Source organism: Salmo trutta, chromosome 10 (genome assembly GCF_901001165.1).
Source record: "Salmo trutta chromosome 10, fSalTru1.1, whole genome shotgun sequence".
Lineage (NCBI taxonomy): Eukaryota > Metazoa > Chordata > Actinopteri > Salmoniformes > Salmonidae > Salmo > Salmo trutta.
Window position 1 is genome coordinate 2,197,784 of NC_042966.1, and position 21,124 is coordinate 2,218,907.

At 43.4% G+C, this 21,124-nt stretch overlaps 1 protein-coding gene across 1 annotated transcript in view; it reads left to right on the top strand.

The window, feature by feature from the left end:
• The window catches only part of LOC115200949 (MAGUK p55 subfamily member 2-like), a 58,947-nt gene that overhangs the window by 27,107 nt on the left and 10,716 nt on the right, over positions 1 to 21,124 (top strand). The gene's annotated exons all lie outside the window — the stretch shown is intronic.

Sequence of the window (21,124 nt, forward strand, 5' to 3'; positions counted from 1 at the left end):
AAGGACTCTCAGACCATGAAAAACAAGATTCTCTGGTCTGATGACACCAATATTAAACTCTTTGGCCTGAATGCCAACTGTCACGTCTGGAGGAAACCTGGCACCATCCCTACAGTGAAGCATGGTGGTGGCAGCATCATGCTGTGGGGATGTTTTACAGCGGCAGGGACTGGGAGACTAGTCAGTATCGAGGGAAAGATGAACGGAGCAAAGTACAGAGAGATCCTTGATGAAAACCTGCTCCAGAGCGCTCAGGACCACAGACTGTGGCGAAGGATCACCTTCCAACAGGACAAAGACCCTAAGCACACAGCCAAGACAACTCAGGAGTGGCTTCGGGACAAGTCTCTGAATGTCCTTGAATGGCCTAGCCAGAGCCCGGACTTGAACCCAATCTAACATCTCTGGAGAGACCTGAAAGTAGCTGTGCAGCAACGCTCCCCATCCAACCTGACAGAGCTTGAGAGGATCTGCAGAGAAGAATGGTAGAAACTCCCCAAATATATGTGTGCCAAGCTTGTAGCATCATACCCAAGAAGACTTGAGGCTGAAATGGCTGCCAAAGGTGCTTCAACAAAGTACCGAGTAAAGGGTCTGAATACTTATGTAAATGTAATATTTCATTCAAAAAATATAAATATTTTGCAAACATTTCTATAAAGCTTTTTTTGCTTTGTCATTAAGGGGTATTGTGTGTAGATTGATGAGGGAAAAAAATTATTTAATACATTTTAGTATAAGGCTGTAACGTAACAAAATGTGGAAAAGGTTAATGGGTCTGAATACTTTCCGAATGCACTGTATATACACTGACCCTTTTTGCACTAACTTTTTTGACTCATCACATACTCTGCTGCTACTGTTTATTATCTGTCACTTTATTCCTATTTATATGTCCATATCTACCTCATTTACTTCGTACCTCTGCACATCCACTCGGTACTGGTATCCGTGTATTTAGCCACGTGTAGGCCGTCATTGTAAATAAGAATTTGTTCTTAACTCACTTGTCTAGTTAAATAAAGGTTAAATAAAAAAAATAAAAAATAAAACTTAGCTTTACTCATTGTGTATTTATTATTACGTGTTTTACTTTTCGATTATTTCTCAATTTTCTTTCTCTCTGCATTGTTGCGAAGGGCCCGTAAGTAAGAATATCACTGTTAGTCTACTGCTGCTGTTTACAAAGCATGTGACGATTATAGAGTTGATAAGATTTTGAGCAATGGATGCCTAAATTCCTAGGGGTTTATGATGAATTCTTCAGTAAACAAAAATATAAACTCAACATGCAACAATTTCAACAATTTTACTGAGTTACAGTTCATATAAGAAAATCAGTCAATCGTAATAAATTCATTAGACCCTAATCTATGGATTTCACATGACTGAGAATAGAGATATACATCTGTTGGTCATAGATACACTACATGACCAAAAAAGTGGATTTGGCTATTTCAGCCATACCCGTTGCTGACAGGTGTATAAATCGAGCACACAGCCATGTAATCTCCATAGACAAACATTGGCAATAGAAGGGCCCGTACTGAAAGCTCAGTGACTTTCAACATGGCACCGTCATAGGATGCCACCTTTCCAACAAGTCAGTTCATCAAATTTCTGCTCTGCTCGAGCTGCCCCGATCAACTGTAATTGCTGTTATTGTGACGTATGGAACGTCTAGGAGCAACAACAGCTCAGCTGCGACGAAGTGGTAGGCCATACAAGCTCACAGAATGGAACCGCCGAGTGCTGAAGCGCACAGCGCGTAAAAATTGTCTGTCCTTGGGTTGCAACACTCACTGCTGAGTTCCAAACTGCCTCTGGAAGCAACGTCAGCACAATAACAGTTTTTTTGGAGCTTCATGAAATGGGTAATAGCCGAGCAGCCACACACAAACCTAAGATCACCATGCACAATGCCAAGCGTCGGCTGGAGTGGTGTAAAGCTCACGGCCATTGAATTCTGGAGCAGTGGAAATGCGTTTTCTGGAGTGATGAATCCAGTGGAGGCTGGTGACTTTAGGAGGATGGGAGACCCACGGTATAGGTGTGGAACGCGCGGAGACATCAAAGTGTGTTTCAAAAATCGGCAAAGAGTAATTGTTTTAACCTAAAGCATTTAATAAAGACATTTATAGTACAATATTATGGGGAATGGGTATGAGAGGGCTACTTACAGTGTTGGGAAAGGATCACAGCAGGGATTGAATGAGGGTATGAGGCCAGGGGCGAAAATCTGATATCAACTTTGGAGGGGACAATTACATGAAATTTTCTCAAGAGCAATTCCTGAGGGGGACACCAAAAGTAGTGCTGTAACACATAGCCTACTTTGTAATATGGTAAATGTATATTGAGGAACCAAAGAAATAAGGTGTTTGCCGTACTCCTAACTACCGGTACCCAAAACTACACAACTAATCACAGCAATACCATTGCCTTTAAGAAATCTTAGTTCAGTCACCAGTTTAAGTTGAGAGTGGGGGTATCCATGGCATTTTCCAATTATGTTCCTATTTTACAAGTCAAAAAAATGGAGAACCTTTCATAATGTTGCCAAACAAAGACTCAACAAACTTACCTGAGACTCCCTGTCTCTGCCAGTCTGTCCCTGCATATCTGTCCCCAACTCTGCTGTCTGTGTGCCATCTGTTTCCTGCTCTGCCTAATGACATCATTGTGAAACATTACCATTAGCATTTCCCTTCTTTCTTATGAACATTTTATCAACTAGTCTTTGAGATATTAGGCTACTAGGGTTCTTACTTTGCGTTTTGGTGTACTGAAAAACACTCTGATGTCTGTCTTTTTTTTCTGCCATTTTCCTACCTGGCTGGCTACACACACACACAGTGTGTAGGTTATTTACAGTAGGAGATGGGCTTCTATCATCTTATCTTCTATCATTCTATATGGGCTTCGATCTAAAAGGTAGCTAGCAAATGTGAAACGGATTGCAGTGACAAGAGTTGACAGCTGTATGAGTTCACCATTTACACAACATATGCTGCAACCTTTTGTAATTTTAATCGTTTGTTTCATATTGGCTGGCTTCCAACAATAGCTGAATTTGCAAAGCTAGCGAGCACCAATTCCGTTTCAGTGGTGTTTGCTATAATCTTTGCTACCCGGGTTAAATAAAGGTGAAATAAAATAAATAAATAAAAGTTCCCTTGCGACAATTTAGCTTTTGCAACGAAACCATTAAATATATTTAAGACAATGGTAGAAGAGTTCTGTTCAGTTTGGACTTCAGTTTATCGCTAACCTTATCACAGGGACTTTGAAGCACTAACTTACAAATGCTGATCTTGGAATAAATTGACGATAGCAAAGATTCCATCTTTGATGACGCCACATAAATGGAATAGGTAATAGCTAGCTTAATAGTTAATATTTGCGCGCTAGCTCTGCATATTCAGCTAGTGTGTGTGTGAACCCTGCCAACATAAAACAAAACATTGCTATGGCGCATTGACTGGATTAACCTCATGTCAGTTACGTACATTGAGTGCCTTTCAGACAGTAGATAGGAACTCTCTGTTACCTTGCCAACTAAGGAACTGGCAGTGGATCAAACCATTGTGAGGCAAAGGGTGGGGGGTCGCAATCTTTTGAAACTTAAAAACGCGCTATTAAGTGTCTATAATCAGCACAATTGCTTTCATTGCGTATTATTACTATTATTTAAATTACATAGTTACGTTTACAGTGATATATTGGGAGGGACAAATCATATTTTTCCCAGGATGGGGGGATCGTGTCCCCCCCGTCCCTCCGGGATTTCCGCCCCGTATGAGGCATGAGAGTTGAGGTGTTCAGAGGCTTTCAGTGCAGGACAGGATTTGACTGGGAAGACAAACAGTAACACAACACACTACACAGTTAGACAAAAGAGCTAAGAATGAGTTAGTCCAAGCAAGGAGTAAAATCATTGATTTGTAATAATGTGATTGTGTATGTGATTGACTCTACATGCAGCAATGAGACAAAATTGATTGAGTACCCCTCAGTGCTTCCCCTCAGGGAAACATTAAATGTGCCAGTGGATGAGCGGGCACATGAGACTTGGTTTCAGTTCATGTCAGGAGAGAGTTGACAGGAACAGGAGAGGACTTAGCTGGAAATACAAATAGCAGATACATTCCATTACAGCTGCGCCATCATAGGTTTGAACAACAAGTTTCTCTTTCTCATCTTGTCCACTTAACACATCAAAGGAGCCCAAGAAACATTCCTGAATAAAGCCCTGATCATCCACATTCCTGACGATAACTGACAACTGCAAGCAGACTGGTGGCACCATAGGTCCCAGAGTGGGGGGGGCAATTTTTAACCCCTGGGGCCCGGAGTTTTTCCGTATCTGTTAACCTAACCAGGAAAACTCTGGACCCTATAAGGTATGACAGTGATTAATCAGTTGTAAAAAGGTTTTATATGGGCTATGATGGGACCAGTTTTCCTAATCAGGTCACATGGTTTTAAAAAACTGAAGAAAACTCCTGGCCCTGGGAGGAGAGACACAGAGTCATGAACTGATAGACAGTAGAACTCACAGGGCTGAGCTTGCTTTATGCATGTTTGCATCATGCAGTTCTATGCAACTGTAGGCCTTATAAAAAATGTATCTGTCATCACTATTATGTTGATTGATTCATTCCAGTTAATCATTTTGGATTGAAACCATATAGACAGCCTAGCCAGCCCAGTTTAGAATATAATCTAGATTTGATCACGTTCACATTTTCTCCTGACAAATGGACTACAAATACATAACGTTACCAATTAGTTACCCTGACCAGATGGACAGAGCACATAGGCTGTATGCAGCTGCTCTTATTAGTAGCCTACAGTTGATCAGACTGAAAAATAGTCTTGTTTTCATCCCATACAGCATGTCAGATCTCCAATGTTTAAGTGTAGCCTAGGCTGCTGCAACATTTGTGTAATTCGTTTTTGCTTGTCTGTCCGGAGTGATTATGTTATCATCTTTGCTAAATAAATACTGGAGGAAAGTGGAAAGCCTACTTGAGCCCACGCAGAAAATGCGCTGCAGAAAGCTTAAATTCTTGTTAATCTAACTGCACTTTCCAATATACAGTAGCTATTTTATTTATTTAACTGTTATTTTACCAGGTAAGTTGACTGAGAACACATTCTCATTTACAGCAACAACCTGGGGAATAGTTTCAGGGGAGAGGAGGGGATGAATGAGCCAATTGTAAGCTGGGGATGATTAGACAGCCGTGATGGTATGAGTGCCAGATTGGGAATTTACACCCCTACTCTTAAGATAAGTGCAATGGGATCTTTAATGACCTCAGAGAGTCAGGACACCCGTTTAACGTCCCATCCGAAAAACGGCACCCTACACAGTGTCCCCAATCACTGCCCTGGGGCATTGGGATATTTTTTAGACCAGAGGAAAGAGTGCCTCCTACTGGCCCTCCAATACCACTTCCAGCAGCATCTGGTCTCCCATCCAAGGGACTGACCAGGACCAACCCTGCTTAGCATCAGAAGCAAGCCAGCAGTTGGATGCAGGGTGGTATGCTGCTGGCTATTACAGTGAAAAAATACCACGCTATTGTTTTAGGAGAGTGCACAACAACAAAACGCTTTTATCACGGCAACTGGTTTGATACATTTACCTCTGAAGGTAAATAATCTACATATATTCAGGATTCTTGCTCTGATTTGTCATCCTGGGGGTCCCAGAGATAAAAGGTAGCATAGTTTTGTTTGCCAAAATCCATTTTTAGATTCAAATGTAGGAACTGGGTTCTACAGTTTGAACTCCTGCTGTCTTTCTTTTTTATTACCATAGCGTTTTTGTATGTTCTCTATACAGTGAGGGGAAAAAGTATTTGATCCCCTGCTGATTTTGTACGTATGCCCACTGACAAAGAAATTATCAGTCTATAATTTTAATGGTAGGTTTATTTGAACAGTGAGAGACAGAATAACAACAAAAAAAAACAGAAAAACGCATGTCAAAAATGTTATAAATTGATTTGCATTTTAATGAGGGAAATACGTATTTGACCCCTCTGCAAAACATGACTTAGTACTTGGTGGCAAAACCCTTGTTGGCAATCACAGAGGTCAGACTTTTCTTGTAGTTGGCCACCAGGTTTGCACACATCTCAGGAGGGATTTTGTCCCACTCCTCTTTGCAGATCTTCTCCAAGTCATTAAGGTTTCGAGGCTGACATTTGGCAACTCGAACCTTCAGCTCCCTCCACAGATTTTCTATGGGATTAAGGTCTGGAGACTGGCTAGGCCACTCCAGGACCTTAAAAACCTGTTAGGGCTAGGGGGCAGTATTGACACGGCCGGATAAAAAAACGTACCCGATTTAATCGGGTTACTACTCCTGCCCAGTAACTAGAATATGCATATAATTATTGGCTTTGGATAGAAAACACCCTAAAGTTTCTAAAACTGTTTGAATGGTGTCTGTGAGTATAACAGAACTCATATGGCAGGAAAAACCCTGAGACAAATCCTGACAGGAAACTGAAATCTGATGTGTGGATATCACTTCAAACATCTGCCATTGAAACACACAGGGGCTTGTGGATCATTTAGCACTTCCTATGGCTTCCACTAGATGTCCCCAGTCTTTACACAGTGGTTTGAGTCTCCTACTATCAAAATTGACTGAAAGAGAGCCTGTTTATCTTGGTCACAGGGGATGGGCCATTACCATTGTGACGTCGGCGCCCATGGGTACTCTCCCTTTTCGAAACGTTTTGAAAGACAATGCAACCGTCCCAATGGAATATTATTGAAGCCTTGGTTGAAAAAGCCCCTAAAGATGTATGTTTTACAACGTTTGACATGTTTGAACGAACTTAAATGTATTTTTTTTGCTCATTCCTGACGACAAGTCAGACGCACACGGTACATTTTCACTAGCCTTCGGAGCGCGCTAACACTATTGGGACATAAATTATTAACTTTTTTGAACAAAACTATATTTGTTATGGACCTGGGATTCCTAGAAGTGCCTTCTGATAAAGATAATCAAAGGTAAGGGATTATTTACAATAGTATTTTTGATGGTTGATCGTTCCAAGATGGCTCCAACATTTATAGCCTAGACTTTTTTTCTGGGCATACCACGTCGTTTATTGCAAAGTGTGATTTCCCAGTAAAGTTCTTTTTAAATCTGGCAAAGAGATGGCATTCAAGACATGTTAATCTATAAGTCTTTGAATGACAATATTACATTTAACAATGTTTTCGAATAGTAATTTTGTAAATTGTAGCGCTAATAAAGCGGAAGCATTTGAGGCAAAATATTTTCTGAACGTCATGCGCCGATGTAAAATGCTGTTTTTATATATAAATATGAACTTTATCGAACAAAAAATGCATGTGTTGTGTAACATGATGTCCTAGGAGTGTCATCTGATGAAGGTTGTCAAAGGTTAGTGCTGCATTTAGCTGTGTTTTGGGTATTTGTGATGCATGCTAGTTGCTTTGAAAATGGCTGTGTGATTATTTCTGGCTGGGTACTCTGCTGACATAATCTAATGTTTTGCTTTTGCTGTAAAGCCTTTTTGAAATCAGACAACGTGGTTCGATTCAGGAGAGGTGTATCTATAAAACGGTGTAAAATAGTCATATGTTTGAGAAATTGAAGTTATAGGATTTATGAGGTTTTGCATTTAGCGCGACGCAATTCCACTGGCTGTTGATTAGGGTGGGACGCAAGCGTCCCACTGGCCCAGAGAGGTTAATGTCCTTCTTCTTGAGCCACTCTTTTGTTGCCTTGGCCGTGTGTTTTGGGTCATTGTCATGCTGGAATACCCATCCACGACCCATTTTCAATGCCCTGGCTGAGGGAAGGAGGTTCTCACCCAAGATTTGATGGTACATGGCCCCGTCCATCGTCCCTTTGATGCGGTGAAGTTGTCCTGTCCCCTTAGCAGAAAAACACCCCCAAAGCATAATGTTTCCACCTCCATGTTTGACGGTGGGGATGGTGTTCTTGGGGTCATAGGCAGCATTCAGTTCTTTTGTGTTTCTTCCATTTGCGAATAATTGCACCAACTGTTGTCACTTTCTCACCAAGCTGCTTGGCGATGGTCTTGTAGCCCTTTCCAGCCTCGTGTAGGTCTACAATCTTGTCCCTGACATCCTTGGAGAGCTCGTAGGTCAATCTACCATGGCTTCCCAAGAACCCCGCTTACCTCATCTGGAGCGCTACGCTGGAGTTCCCAGATCCTGCCGGGCTTTCTCTCCCAGTGTTCTCTCATCTTTGAGCTGCAGCACTCTTCATAGCAGCCCTCTTTATAGTGTACGTGATAAGAGGGCTCTTGTCTGGGCTATGGCGGTGTGGGAGCAGAAAACTACTGTTTGCCTCAGATTGGAGGAATTCGTGGCGGAGCTATGGAAAGTATTTGATTCTCTGTTGTCCATGAGAGAGGCGGCTCGTAAGCTGCTCCAACTACGTCAGGATTCCCGCAAGTGTGGCAGACTACATGGTGGATTTTCGCACGTTGGCGGCTGATAGTGCCTGGAACCCGGGAGCCCTGTTAGATGTGTTCCTTTACGGGTTGTCGGAGGGGATTAAAGACGAGCTTGCAGCCCGGGAGCTGCCCCTGGACCTCGACTCCCTCATAGCCTTGACCATCCGGATCGATGGGCGGCTACGGGAACATAGGAGGGGGAGGGAGTCTGTTCCCTGTCACCGACGCTCATCCTTGATTTCCACCTTGCCTCAGAGGAATCCAGGAAATCCCTGAAGCCCACATTTTCGAGTGGATCCGATGTCGGACGGAAGTCTCTCGGAGGTCACCGAGGGCTGTCGAGTCATCTCCTCCGGAGCCCATGCAACTGGGCAGGGTTAGTCTTCAAGGTGATGATGTGGCAGGTGGCAGTGTGGTAGGCACAGCTTGTCCCATGAATTAATCACAAAAATTGAGGATTAGCTGATAACTACGAAACAAACATTCTGGATAATATAGAGAATCTGGAACTATTTCTTGATCAGAATTTTGATATGCTCGAAAAAGAAACGGATACATCAAAGCGCACAAGAGAAGACCTTTCCTCGAGTTCTGCGAGCGAAACTGAAGGGAAGCCGCAGTCTAAAATAAAAAAATGTAACATTGGAGGGGGATGTTTTTATAACTCTGTCTCCAGAAGATAGAGTATTGCTTACGGGCAGAACTGGAAAGATTGCCTGGGCTACTGGGGGAGGTTGAGGCCTTTAAAACAGGAATGGATTACAGTAATAAAATGACTGAAGAAATACGAGCGGAAAATTAGATATTGAAAACTACCGTGGACTCCCTAAAAGACACTACAGAGGGGCTACGGTATGATAATTAAACAACGAAAGCTAAATTACTTCATCAAAAATAATATTGTTATAATGGGAATAAAGGAGGATGAAAACAAAAACTATCAGTCAACGGAGGAAAAAGGTAAGGTGTTCATGAAACGTAATCTCAAGATGACGGACGAACAGGTGGAAACAATTGATTTTCAAAGGGCTCACCGTTTCAGTGACAGAGCAGAGGGAAGGCCTCGTCTGATCGTAGCTATGCTAACCCACCACATTATGAAAATTGCCTTGTTACAACAGGGTAGGGCAATGAAGAACACAACATTCTCTATTAATTAACAATTTCCCCATGAAATAGTGGAGAGACGACGTGCCCTGTACCCCACTTTCAAACGGCTCCAACTCCAGCTTATCATGAGATACTCTACCTCAGGCGAGCAAAACCTCGAGACTTCCTTAGATATCGTGCACAAGCTGTTGTTCACATACTTTACCGTTCAAAAGTTTGGGGTCACTTAGAAATGTCCTTGTTTTTGAAAGAAAAGCACATGTTTTGTCCATTTTTAAAATAACATCAAATTGATCAGAAATACAGTGTAGACATTGTTAATGTTGTAAATGACTATTGTAGCTGGAAACGGCTGATTTTTAGTGGAATATTTACATAGGCGTACAGAGGCCCATTATCAGCAACCATCACTCAAAGGCTCAAAATGGCCAGAAACAAAGACCTTTCTTCTGATACTCGTCTGTCTATTCTTGTTCTGAGAAATGAAGGCTATTCCATGTGAGAAATTGCCAAGAAACTGAAGATCTCGTACAACGCTGTGTACTACTCCCTTCACAGAACAGCGCAAACTGGTTCTAACCAGAATAGAAAGAGGAGTGGGAGGCCCCAGAGCACAACTGAGCAAGAGGACTAGACATTAGAGTGTCTAGTTTGAGAAACAGATGCCTCATAAGTCCTCAACTGACAGCTGCATGAAATAGTACCAGTCTCAGGGTCAACAGTGAAGAGGGATGCTGGCCTCCGGGATGCTGGCCTTCTAGGCAGAGTTCCTCTGTCCAGTGTCTGTGTTCTTTTGCCCATCTTAATCTTTACTTTTTATTGGCCAGTCTGAGATATGGCTTTTTCTTTGCAACTCTGCCTAGATGGCCAGCATCCCGGAGTTGCCTCTTCACTGTTGACGTTGAGACTAGTGTTTTGCGGGTACTATTTAATGATTCACCAAAATGTATTTTGAAAGAGGAAGCAAAATATTTTAAGCATATGTTTTGTTTTCAGTCACCTCCATTTCCACTGAATGATGTTAACTGTAAGGATGTCTTTCCTAATAATAATAATAATAATGAAATTTACAAATTTACAGAAAGATCTGTGTGAAAGCCAATTTACAGAAGAGGAACTTTTTGAGGCAATAACATTTTTTCAGTATAGAAAAACACCAGGGCTTGACAGTATACCAGTAGAGGTATAACAGACCTTTTTTGATGTACTCAAAGATCCATTATTAGCATGTTTTAATTACTCTTATACAAATGGTAGACTTTCAGGTACTCAACAAGGTCTGATTTCATTACTACTTAAACAGGAAAGTAAGTATAAAGATCCAGTCTATTTAGAAAACTGAAGGCCTCTAACACTTCAATGTTGTGATGCAAAAATCCTGGCAAAATGCATTGCACATAGAATAAAAAAGGTTTTACCAGATATTTTTTGTCCTGATCAGACAGGTTTTTTACATGGAGATAATATACGACAATTACTTGAAACAATTGAACACTATGAAACATCGAAGATACCAGGCCTGGTCTTCATAGCAGATTTTGAAAAGGCGTTTGATAAAGTACGACTAGAATTTATATATAAATGCCTGGAATACTTTAATTTTGGTGAATCTCTTATACAATGGGTTAAAGTTATGTACAGCAACCCCAGATGCTTATTAACATTTTATTTTGTAATATTTTGAACCTCTCACTGAAAGCTTCACTCTACTGTACATAAGTTATACGTAAACCCCAAATGGTTCTCCAGTAAATTATTAAGAAAGGCTCGTCCTTTGTTAAAAAAATGCCTTTTTGCCTTTATACAGATTACAACTTCTCGTTTCCAACTAATTGAACATGACATTTTGTTTAAAGTATCACCCTTTCTTAAACAAGCCATACAAAAATGGTTAGAATTTCAGTTTTATCCTCCAGAAAATATAGAAGAAATATTACACCAAATGATATGGTTAAACTCAAATATACTGATTCATAGAAATTATATTATGGTATTATGATATTATGAATAGAAACGGAGGAGTTATGTCACATATACAGTTATCGAAAATATATGGGAATATCTGCCCAATCCAAATTTACAATCAACTGATTGCAGCACCACCACAAAAATGGAGGAGGCAAGTGAAAAAGGGAGAAGGTAGGGAAATTGTTTGCCTCCCATATATTAAAGATACAAATTGGCTGAAAGGAAATGGCATAAATAGAAAAATATATCAGTTTCATTTGAGGACAAAAATGTTGACAGCTGCGCCATACAGGTTGCAAAATAAATGGGAAGTGATTTTCGATGTACTAATTCCATGGCATATGGTTTATGCACTGTTACAAAAAACATGATTCAACACTTAGAGTTTTTCAATTTAAATTGTTATATAAAATTATTGCCACCAACAGAATGCTATATATATGGGGCATACAACAATCTCAGCTCTGTAGATTTTCCTAGCTTGTAACTTGTTTCTGCTCACAGGTTCAGGAACGGTTAAAAAATTACAACATGCACTTAAAATTAACCTTACAAATAACAGTGTTGGGTGATTTGGAAAGCCATAGTCAGTCAATAAATAATATAATAATACTCGTAGGAAAGGTTTTCATCTTTAGCTCACAATCTGTGGATACAATATGATTAGAAAGGCTAAATAATGATGTAAAACATCACAGCACAATTGAAAAATATATGGCACATGGAAACCAAACGAGGGTGGTCTATGGTGATAGGTGGGATTGGCTGAGAGTGGCTGAAGGTTGGGATTAAAGAGCTTATGTTTGGTAATGTATTACTGTTATGTGACTGCTTTATATAAAAGTACCATGTTTGTAAAATGTGTATGCAAAATGTGTATGTAAAATGTATATGTGGCTGAAAAGCTGTAAAAAAAAAATTACGTTATTTGTCCTCCAAAGAGGAGGGTGGTGGAGGGGTTAATAAACTGGGCAGGGTTAGATTGTCTCCTGCTGAGCACTTACGCAGACTTAACACCCAGAGCTGTCTGTATTGTGGAGCTACGGGACATTTTTATCTACCTGCCCATTAAAGAACCAGGCTCATCAAGGAGGTACGAGTACGCTGGTGAGCCATACAGGGAGTTTCCCATCTTCCATTGCTCGTACCCCTCTTCATGCTACCCTGTTGTGGGGTGACCGGTCCAAATCTCTCCGGATGCTCATACACTCTGGGGCCGATAAAAGCTTAATGGACGCTACCCTGGTGTCGGAGCTGGGAATCCCCACACAACCCGTCTCCATTCCCATGGACGTCTGAGCATTGGAGGGGCGCTCTATTGGCAGAGTCACCCACACCACGTGTCCCATTAACATGAGAGTGTTGGGTAATCACAGTCAGTTTATACAGTTCCTGCCTATCGAATCCCCTCATGCACCCGTGGTTTTAGGGTTTTCCTGGCTCCAGAGGCACAATCCCTTGATCGACTGGGCTACTGGTTCTATCCTGGGTTGGAGCCCGTTTTGCCATGGGCATTGCCTGAAGTCGGCGCTGTCTGCCCCCTTCCTGTGGGCTTGGGAAAAGCCCCGGTCCTCTCCACCATTCCCGCGGAGTACCAGGACCTCCGGGAGGTTTTCAGCAAGGCCCGTGCCACCGCGCTTCCTCCCTATTGGCCCAATGACTGCGCCATCGACCTTCTCCCGGACGCTACACAGCTTTATTCCCTGTCAGGTCCAGAGACCAAAGTGATGGAGACGTACATTGAGGACTCCCTGGCTGCAGGGTGTATCCGTCCTTCTACCTCCAAGGTTCTTCTTTGTGGAGAAGAAGGACAAAACCCTGCATCCGTGTATCGACTACCGGGGCCTGAATGACATCATGGTTAAGAACTGTTACCCGCTTCCACTCATTGCCTCGGCATTCAAGCCTCTCCAGGGGGCAACCATCTTCTCCAAGTTGGACCTCCAGAATGCCTACCATCTGGTACGGATCCGATAAGGGGAAGAGTAGAAGACCGCCATTAACACGGCTAGCGGGCACTATGAATACCTGGTGATGCCATTCGGACTGACCAACGCTCCTGCTGTGTTCCAGGCCCTGGGAAACAATGCTCTCTGGAACATGTTGAACCGGCTCATGTTCGTCTACCTTGATGACATCCTCATGTTTTCCCACTCAGCTCAAGAACATGTCCTCCATGTCAGACAAGTCCTCCAGCATCTTCTGGAGAACAAGCTGTACGTCAAAGCAGAGAAATTCCATCACTCCACCATCTCCTACCGCCCAGGATCCAAGAATGTGAAGCCGGATGCGCTGTTACGCCTATATTGCCCCACTGCTACACCATCGGACCCCGAGACCATCCTCCCTACCTCTTGTCTCGCGGTTGCACTCATCTGGGGTACAGTGGGGGGAAAAAGTATTTGATCCCCTGCTGATTTTGTACGTTTGCCCACTGACAAAGAAAGGATCCGTCTATAATGTTAATGGTAGGTTTATTTGAACAGTGAGAGACAGAATAACAACAAAAATATCCAGAAAAACAGATATCAGAAATGATATAAATTGATTTGTATTTTAATGAGGGAAATAAGTATTTGACCCCCTCTCAATCAGAAAGATTTCTGGCTCCCAGGTGTCCTTTATACAGGTAACGAGCTGAGATTAGGCGCACACTCTTAAAGGGAGTGCTCCTAACTGCAGCTTGTTACCTGTAAAAAAGACACCTGTCCACAGAAGCAATCAATCAATCAGATCCCAAACTCTCCACCATGGCCAAGACCAAAGAGCTCTCCAAGGATGTCAGGGACATGATTGTAGACCTACACGAGGCTGGAACGGGCTACAAGACCATCGCCAAGCAGCTTGTTGAGAAGGTGACAACATTTGGTGTGATTATTCGCAAATGGAAACACAAAAGAACTGTCAATATCCCTCGGCCTGGGGCTCCATGCAAGATCTCACCTCATGGAGTTGCAATGATCATGAGCACGGTGAGGAATCAGCCCAGAACTACACGGGAGGATCTTGTCAATGATCTCAAGGCAGCTGGGACCATAGTAACCAAGAAAACAATTGGTAACACACTACGCCATGAAGGACTGAAATCCTGCAGCACCCGCATGGTCCCCCTGCTCAAGAATACATATACATGCCCGTCTGAAGTTTGCCAATGAACATCTGAATGACTCAGAGGACAACTGGTGAAAGTGTTGTGGTCAGATGAGACCAAAATGGAGCTCTTTGACATCAACTCAACTCGCCGTGTTTGGAGGAGGAGGAATGCCGCCTATGACCCCAAGAACACCATCTCCACCGTCAAACATAGAGGTGGAAACATTATGCTTTGGGGGTGTTTTTCTGCTAAGGGGACAGGACAACTTCACCGCATCAAAGGACGGGGCCATGTATCGTCAAATCTTGGGTGAGAACCTCCTTCCCTCCAGGGCATTGAAAATGGGTCGTGGATGGATATTCCAGCATGACAATGACCCAAAACACACGGCCGAGGCAACAAAGGAGTGGCTCAAGAAGAAGCACATTAAGGTCCTGGAGTGGCCTAGCCAGTCTCCAGACATTAATCGCATAGAAAATCTGTGGAGGGAGCTGAAGGTTCGAGTTGCCAAATGTCAGCCTCGAAACCTTAATGACTTGGAGAAGATCTGCAAAGAGGAGTGGGACAAAATCCCTCCTGAGATGTGTGCAAACCTGATGGCCAACTACAAGAAACGTCTGACCTCTGTGATTGCCAACAAGGGTTTTGCCACCAAGTACTAAGTCATGTTTTGCAGAGGGGTCAAATACTTATTTCCCTCATTAAAATGCAAATCATTTTATAACATTTTTGACATGCGTTTTTTTAATTTTTTTGTTGTTATTCTGTCTCTCACTGTTCAAATAAACCTACTATTAAAATTATAGACTGATCATTTCTTTGTCAGTGGGCAAACATACAAAATCAGCAGGGGATCAAATACTTTTCCCCCCCACTGTATAGAGAACCGGGTCCGTGAGGCACAGCGTGGGGGTGGCCCGGCTAACCGGATGTTTGTCCCAGATTCCTCGGTTCTGGAATGGGCTCATTCCTCTCGACTGGCCTTCCATCCAGGCTTCCATCGGACCCTGGCTGTTGTACGACAACGTTTTTGGTGACCCACCTTGGTTGCTGATGTCTCTGCTTTCGTCGCAGAGACGTCAGCTCGCCTGCACCGTGTGTGCCCAGAATAAGACTCCTGTCCCTCACCATCCCTGGTCACATATGTCCCTGGACTTCATCACTGGTCTCCCCCCGTCTGATGGCAACATGTTTATCCTTACCATGGGGGACCGGTTTTCAAAAGCCGCCCACTTCATCCCTCTCTCCAAGCTACCCTTGGACTTCCGGTGGACATGGTCTCTGACTGGGGTCCTCTGTTCTTGTCCCAGTTCTGGAAGGTGTTCTGCACACTCAATGGGTCGTCGGCCAGCCTGTCCTCCAGGTTCCAACCCCAGTCTAACGTCCAGTCAGGAGCGAGCCAGTCAGGACAAGGAGACGACTCTTCGCTGCCTGGTCTCTGCCAAATCCCACCACCTGGAGCCAGCAGCTTGTGTGGGTAGAGTACGTCCACAACACCCTCCCTTGCTCAGCCACTGGTCCCTCACCTTTTGAGTGTTCCATGGGATATCAGCCCTCACTCTTCCCAGAGCAAGAGGAAGAGAGCCCGCTTTGCTCTACTCAAGACCACCTCCAGGTATCGACGACAGGCGGACCACCACCGGACCCCGGCTCCCCGTTATCGTCTCGGGCAGAGGGTATGGTTGTCCACTCGGGATCTGCCCCTCCGTATAGAGTCCTGCAAACTGTCCCACCGTTTTAATGGCCCTTTCCCCATCTCCAAGATCCTTAGCCCTTCTGCTGTTCATCTTTTGTTTCCCCATACCCTCCGTATACATCCCACTTTTCATGTATCTAGGATTAAACCTATGTCTCACAGCCCTTTGTCTCCTGTTTCCAGGCCCACCCCTCTCCCCTGTCTCAGGCACCTCCTGAAGGTTCGGCCGCAGGGCAGTGGTTTCCAGTACCTGGTTGACTGGGAGGGTTATGGCCCGGAGGAGAGGTGCTGGGTTCCCGCTAGGAACATCCTGGACCCAGCCCTCATCGCTGAGTTCCATCGCCGGCATCCCGGTCAACCAGGTATGCGCCCAGGTAGGACGCCAGGTGGCGTCCCTAGAGGGGGGAGTACTGTCACACCCTGATCTATTTCACCTGTCTTTGTGCTCGTCTTCACCCCCCTCCAGGTGTCACCCATCTTCTCATTGTCCCCTGTGTATTTATACCTGTGTTCTCTGTTTGTCTGTTGCCAGTTCGTATTTGGTGACATATGAATATATTTAGTATAGTTTTATCAAAAATGGTTTTTATCTAAACTTTTTTAGTGTTTCACTATTTTGATTTTAATGAAATTTCACTGAGGAGGATGGTCCTCCCCTTCCTCCTCTGAGGAGCCTCCGCCGGATGAATCACGCTTCACCATCTGGCAGTCCAACAGACAAATCTGGGTTTGGCAGATGCCAGGAGAATGCTACCTGCTCGAATGCATAGTGCCAACTGTAAAGTTTGGTGGAGGAGGAATAATGGCCTGGGGCTGTTTTTTATGCTTCAGGCTAGGCCCCTTAGTTCCAGTGAAGGGAAATGTTAATGCTACAGCATACAATGATATTCTAGACGATTCTGTGCGTCCAACTTTATAGCAACAGTTTGGGGAAGGCCCTTTCCTGTTTCAGCATGACAATGCCCCCGTGCACAAAGCGAGGTCCACACAGATATGGTTTGTCAAGTTCGGTGTTGAATAACTTGACTGGCCTACACAGAGCCCTGACCTCAACCCCATCGAACACCTTTGGGATGAATTGGAACGCCGACTGCGAGCCAGGCCTAATCACCCAACATCAGTGCCCGACCTCACTAATGATCTTGTGGCTGAATGGAAGCAAGTCCCCGTGGCAATGTTTCAACATTTGGTAAAAAGCATTCCCTGAAGAGTGGAAGCTGTTATAGCAGCAAAGGGCGGACCAACAACCGTATTAATGCCCATGATTTTGGAATGAAATGTTTGACGAGCACATACGTGTCCACATACTTTTGGCCATATAGTGTACCTTAAAAAAAAGGTAGGGCAGTCAGTATCTGGTGTGATCACCACTTGTCTCATGCAGCACGACACATCTCCTTTGCATAGAGTTGATCAGGCTGTTGATTGTGGCCTGTAGAATGTTGTCCACTCTTCTTCAATGGGTGTGCGAAGTTGCTCTATATTGGTGGGAACTGGAACACGCTGTTGATCCAGAGCATCCCAAACATGCTCAATTGGTGACATGTTTGGTGGGTATGCAGGCCATGGAAGAGCTGGGACATTTTCAGCATCGAGGAATTGTGTACAGATCCATGCGACATGGGGCCTTGCATTATCATGCTGAAACATGAGGTGATAGCGGCGGATGAATGGCATGACAATGAGCCTCAGGATCTCGTCACGGTATCTCTGTGCATTCAAATTTTACATAGATAAAATGCAATTGTGTTCATTGTTCGTAGCTTATGCCTGCCCATACCATAACTCCACTGCCACCATGGGGCACTCTGTTCCCAACATTGACATCAGCAAACCTGTGAAGAGCACACTTATTCAGCGTACCAGTACCTATTCGAAGGTGAGCATTTGCACACTTAAGTCAGTTACGATGACAAACTGCAGTCAGGTCAATACCCTGTTGAGGACGATGAGCACGCAGATGAGCTTCCCAGAGACGGTTCCTGACAGTTTGTGCAGAAATTCTTCAGTTGTGCAAACCGATAGTTTCATCAGCTATCCTTGTGGCTGGTCTCAGACAATCCCACAGGTGAAGAAGCCAGATGTGGAGATCATGGGTTGGCGTGGTATCATGTGGTCTGCTGTTGTGAGGCAGATTGGACATGCTGCGAAATTATCTAAAATTACATTGGAGGCGGCTTATGATAGAGGAATGAACATTCAATTCCCTGGCACCAGCTCTGGTGGACATTCCTGCAGTCAGCATACTAATTGCACTATCCATCAAAACTTGAGACATCTGTGGCATTGTGTTGTGTGACAAAACTGCACATTTTAGAGTGGCCTTTTATTGTCCCCAGCTTCTTGATATACCACCCCAGACAGGTGGATGGATTATCTTGGCAAAGGAGAAAAGCTCACTAACAGGGATGTAAACAAATTTGTGCACAAAATGTGCAAAATTTCTGGGATCTTTTTTTTTCAGCTCATGGAACATGTGACCAACACTTTACGTGTTGCGTTTATTTTTTGGTTCAGTATAAATGTAACCCTAGCCCATATCTGTTTTGGGACTTCTGTATATCTGAAAGCATTTTATATGTGTATCCAATATGCCAAAAAAGTCCACTTAGCCTATCAAATCTTTTCAGATTTACATGAAATTCTATTTGGTTTTTCAGAAAATACTGTAGAGGCAATGTCTCCCTCCTGCAGTCTTTAACCTTGTGTCTCCTGCCAAGAATACGCATCCAATGCAACCTCCTCAAGTGAGTGCTATGGTGGCATTTATTGTCATGAATCTTGCCTTGGAGGCAAGAGTGGTCACTAGCCTCAAAGTCATAAAATCTGATTTAAAATCTAACCTTAACCCTAACCTTAACCACACTTCTAATGCTAATGTCAAACCCTAACCTTAGATTAAGACCAAAAAGCACATTTACATTTTCCTGAATTTGCATGATATATCCAATTTTGAGTTTGTAGCTGGCCCATCTAGTGGAAATCACTCAGTTCTCCCTATAGGCCAATTAACGTCAACCTGCCAATTGCACCTGCAATTTTACTTTTACAGTTTTGTGAGAATTTTTTGGGGGTGAAAGTGTAATCCTACTAATGGCTTTTCTCTCATGGATAATGAATTAGCTACTGGAGTCACTGTGAGGATGAGAGAGCAAACCAAAAAGGACCAGAAAAACAGAAAAAGATCTGTACAGTACATCTGTTCCAACTAGAAAGAACATTTTTCAATCTGTCATTTCAACCCACAGACTCAGCATTCAGTTGACAAAAATAGTTATTTAAAATAGTGTATGCACCCTAAATGAATACACCTAAAACACATTACTGGTTACTATTAGTCCCCCTGAACTTCTTCCGCCCAGCCTTTGAATTCCTTGTTAGTATAGTGTCCTTAGCGCTGTGAGTATTTGCCCCTGGAGTCTAGCTAATGGACCCAGAGTCTCTGAGGAGTCAACCCACTGGGCACAGATGTCAATTCAATGTCTATTCCACGTTGGTTCAATGTCATTTCATGAAATGATGTTGAAACACGGTTGTTTCAACCAGTGTGTGCCCAGTGGGAAAGAGTGTGCGAGATTGATTGTACTCAGCGACATCATGACCCAAATGAAATAAATAACAATAAAATGTTTTGTCACATACACCGGATAGGTACAGTGAAAGGTATTCTTTTGCAGGGTCAGCCATAGTAATACAGTACCCCTGGTGCAAATTAGGGTTAAGTACCTTGCTCAAGGGCACATCGACAGATTTTTCACCTTGTCGGCTCAAGTATTTGAACCAGCGACCCTTCGGTAACTGGCCCAGAGATCAAGGAAAAGCTCACAGGACTGGACACCTCTCTCAAATAGCAGTAATTCATGGCATGCTAATAGCCCAGAGCTCTGTACTGTCCATCCATTCCACTGACATTTTGAAAGAGTGCCTTTGAATCAGTCCCTGGGCTATTCTTTTGGAAATTATATTTGGCATTTGAAAAGGTTCGGACAAAAGATTTAGAGGTTACAGCATTGAAATGCTTCCTTGCGACCGGCGAGGGTCCATTTTGAAGTATTTTGATCTCCGGGAGGTGACTTCAAGCTCTCCAAACCGAGAGTTGCTGCAAAATGGTTTCTCTGAAAGGGAGAGAGATGACAGATAAGATGCTATTGTCTGTTTGTGCAGACATTTCCCTTGCATCTCAAAACTGCTCCACCATCACAACACATTTTCAACAATGAGATAAACAGTTTGTCAAAACACTGTAACATTACATTACATATAAGGAGCTTTGTGCAGGTGGGTGCTACAGTACATTGATAGTGGATGATACATTCCTCTTAAGTGCCCAATTAATCCAGTCCATTAAAGAGATGTTCAACCCGGTATATTACAAAGTATCAACATTAACTACCATCTCTCTGTACTGTGCTCGTGTATGCTGAGGTGACCGAGCTAAGTAGAAAACTCTTTTTACCCAGTGTCCTGTATGTGACTCCAAGTGACAACATTTCCCTCCACATTGCTAAAGTCACTGGGGGGTAGAAGGGGTGATGGGAGGTCTAGAGTAGCTCAGGGGCTGAGGGGAACATTTCATTCACACTTCAACTTGCTGCCGTGAGTAATCGCCGTTGAGCATAGGGAACGGTTGCCATGGCTACCTGTTTTGGCTCTTAACTCCTTCCGACTCTTCCATTTTTAGGAGATGGGATACAGGGGTTGGGCTCGAAGGGTGGTGCTCTAGCTTTGTATTGTCTGGGAAAGTAAGAGGCAGATGAATGAGTTTCAAGTGAG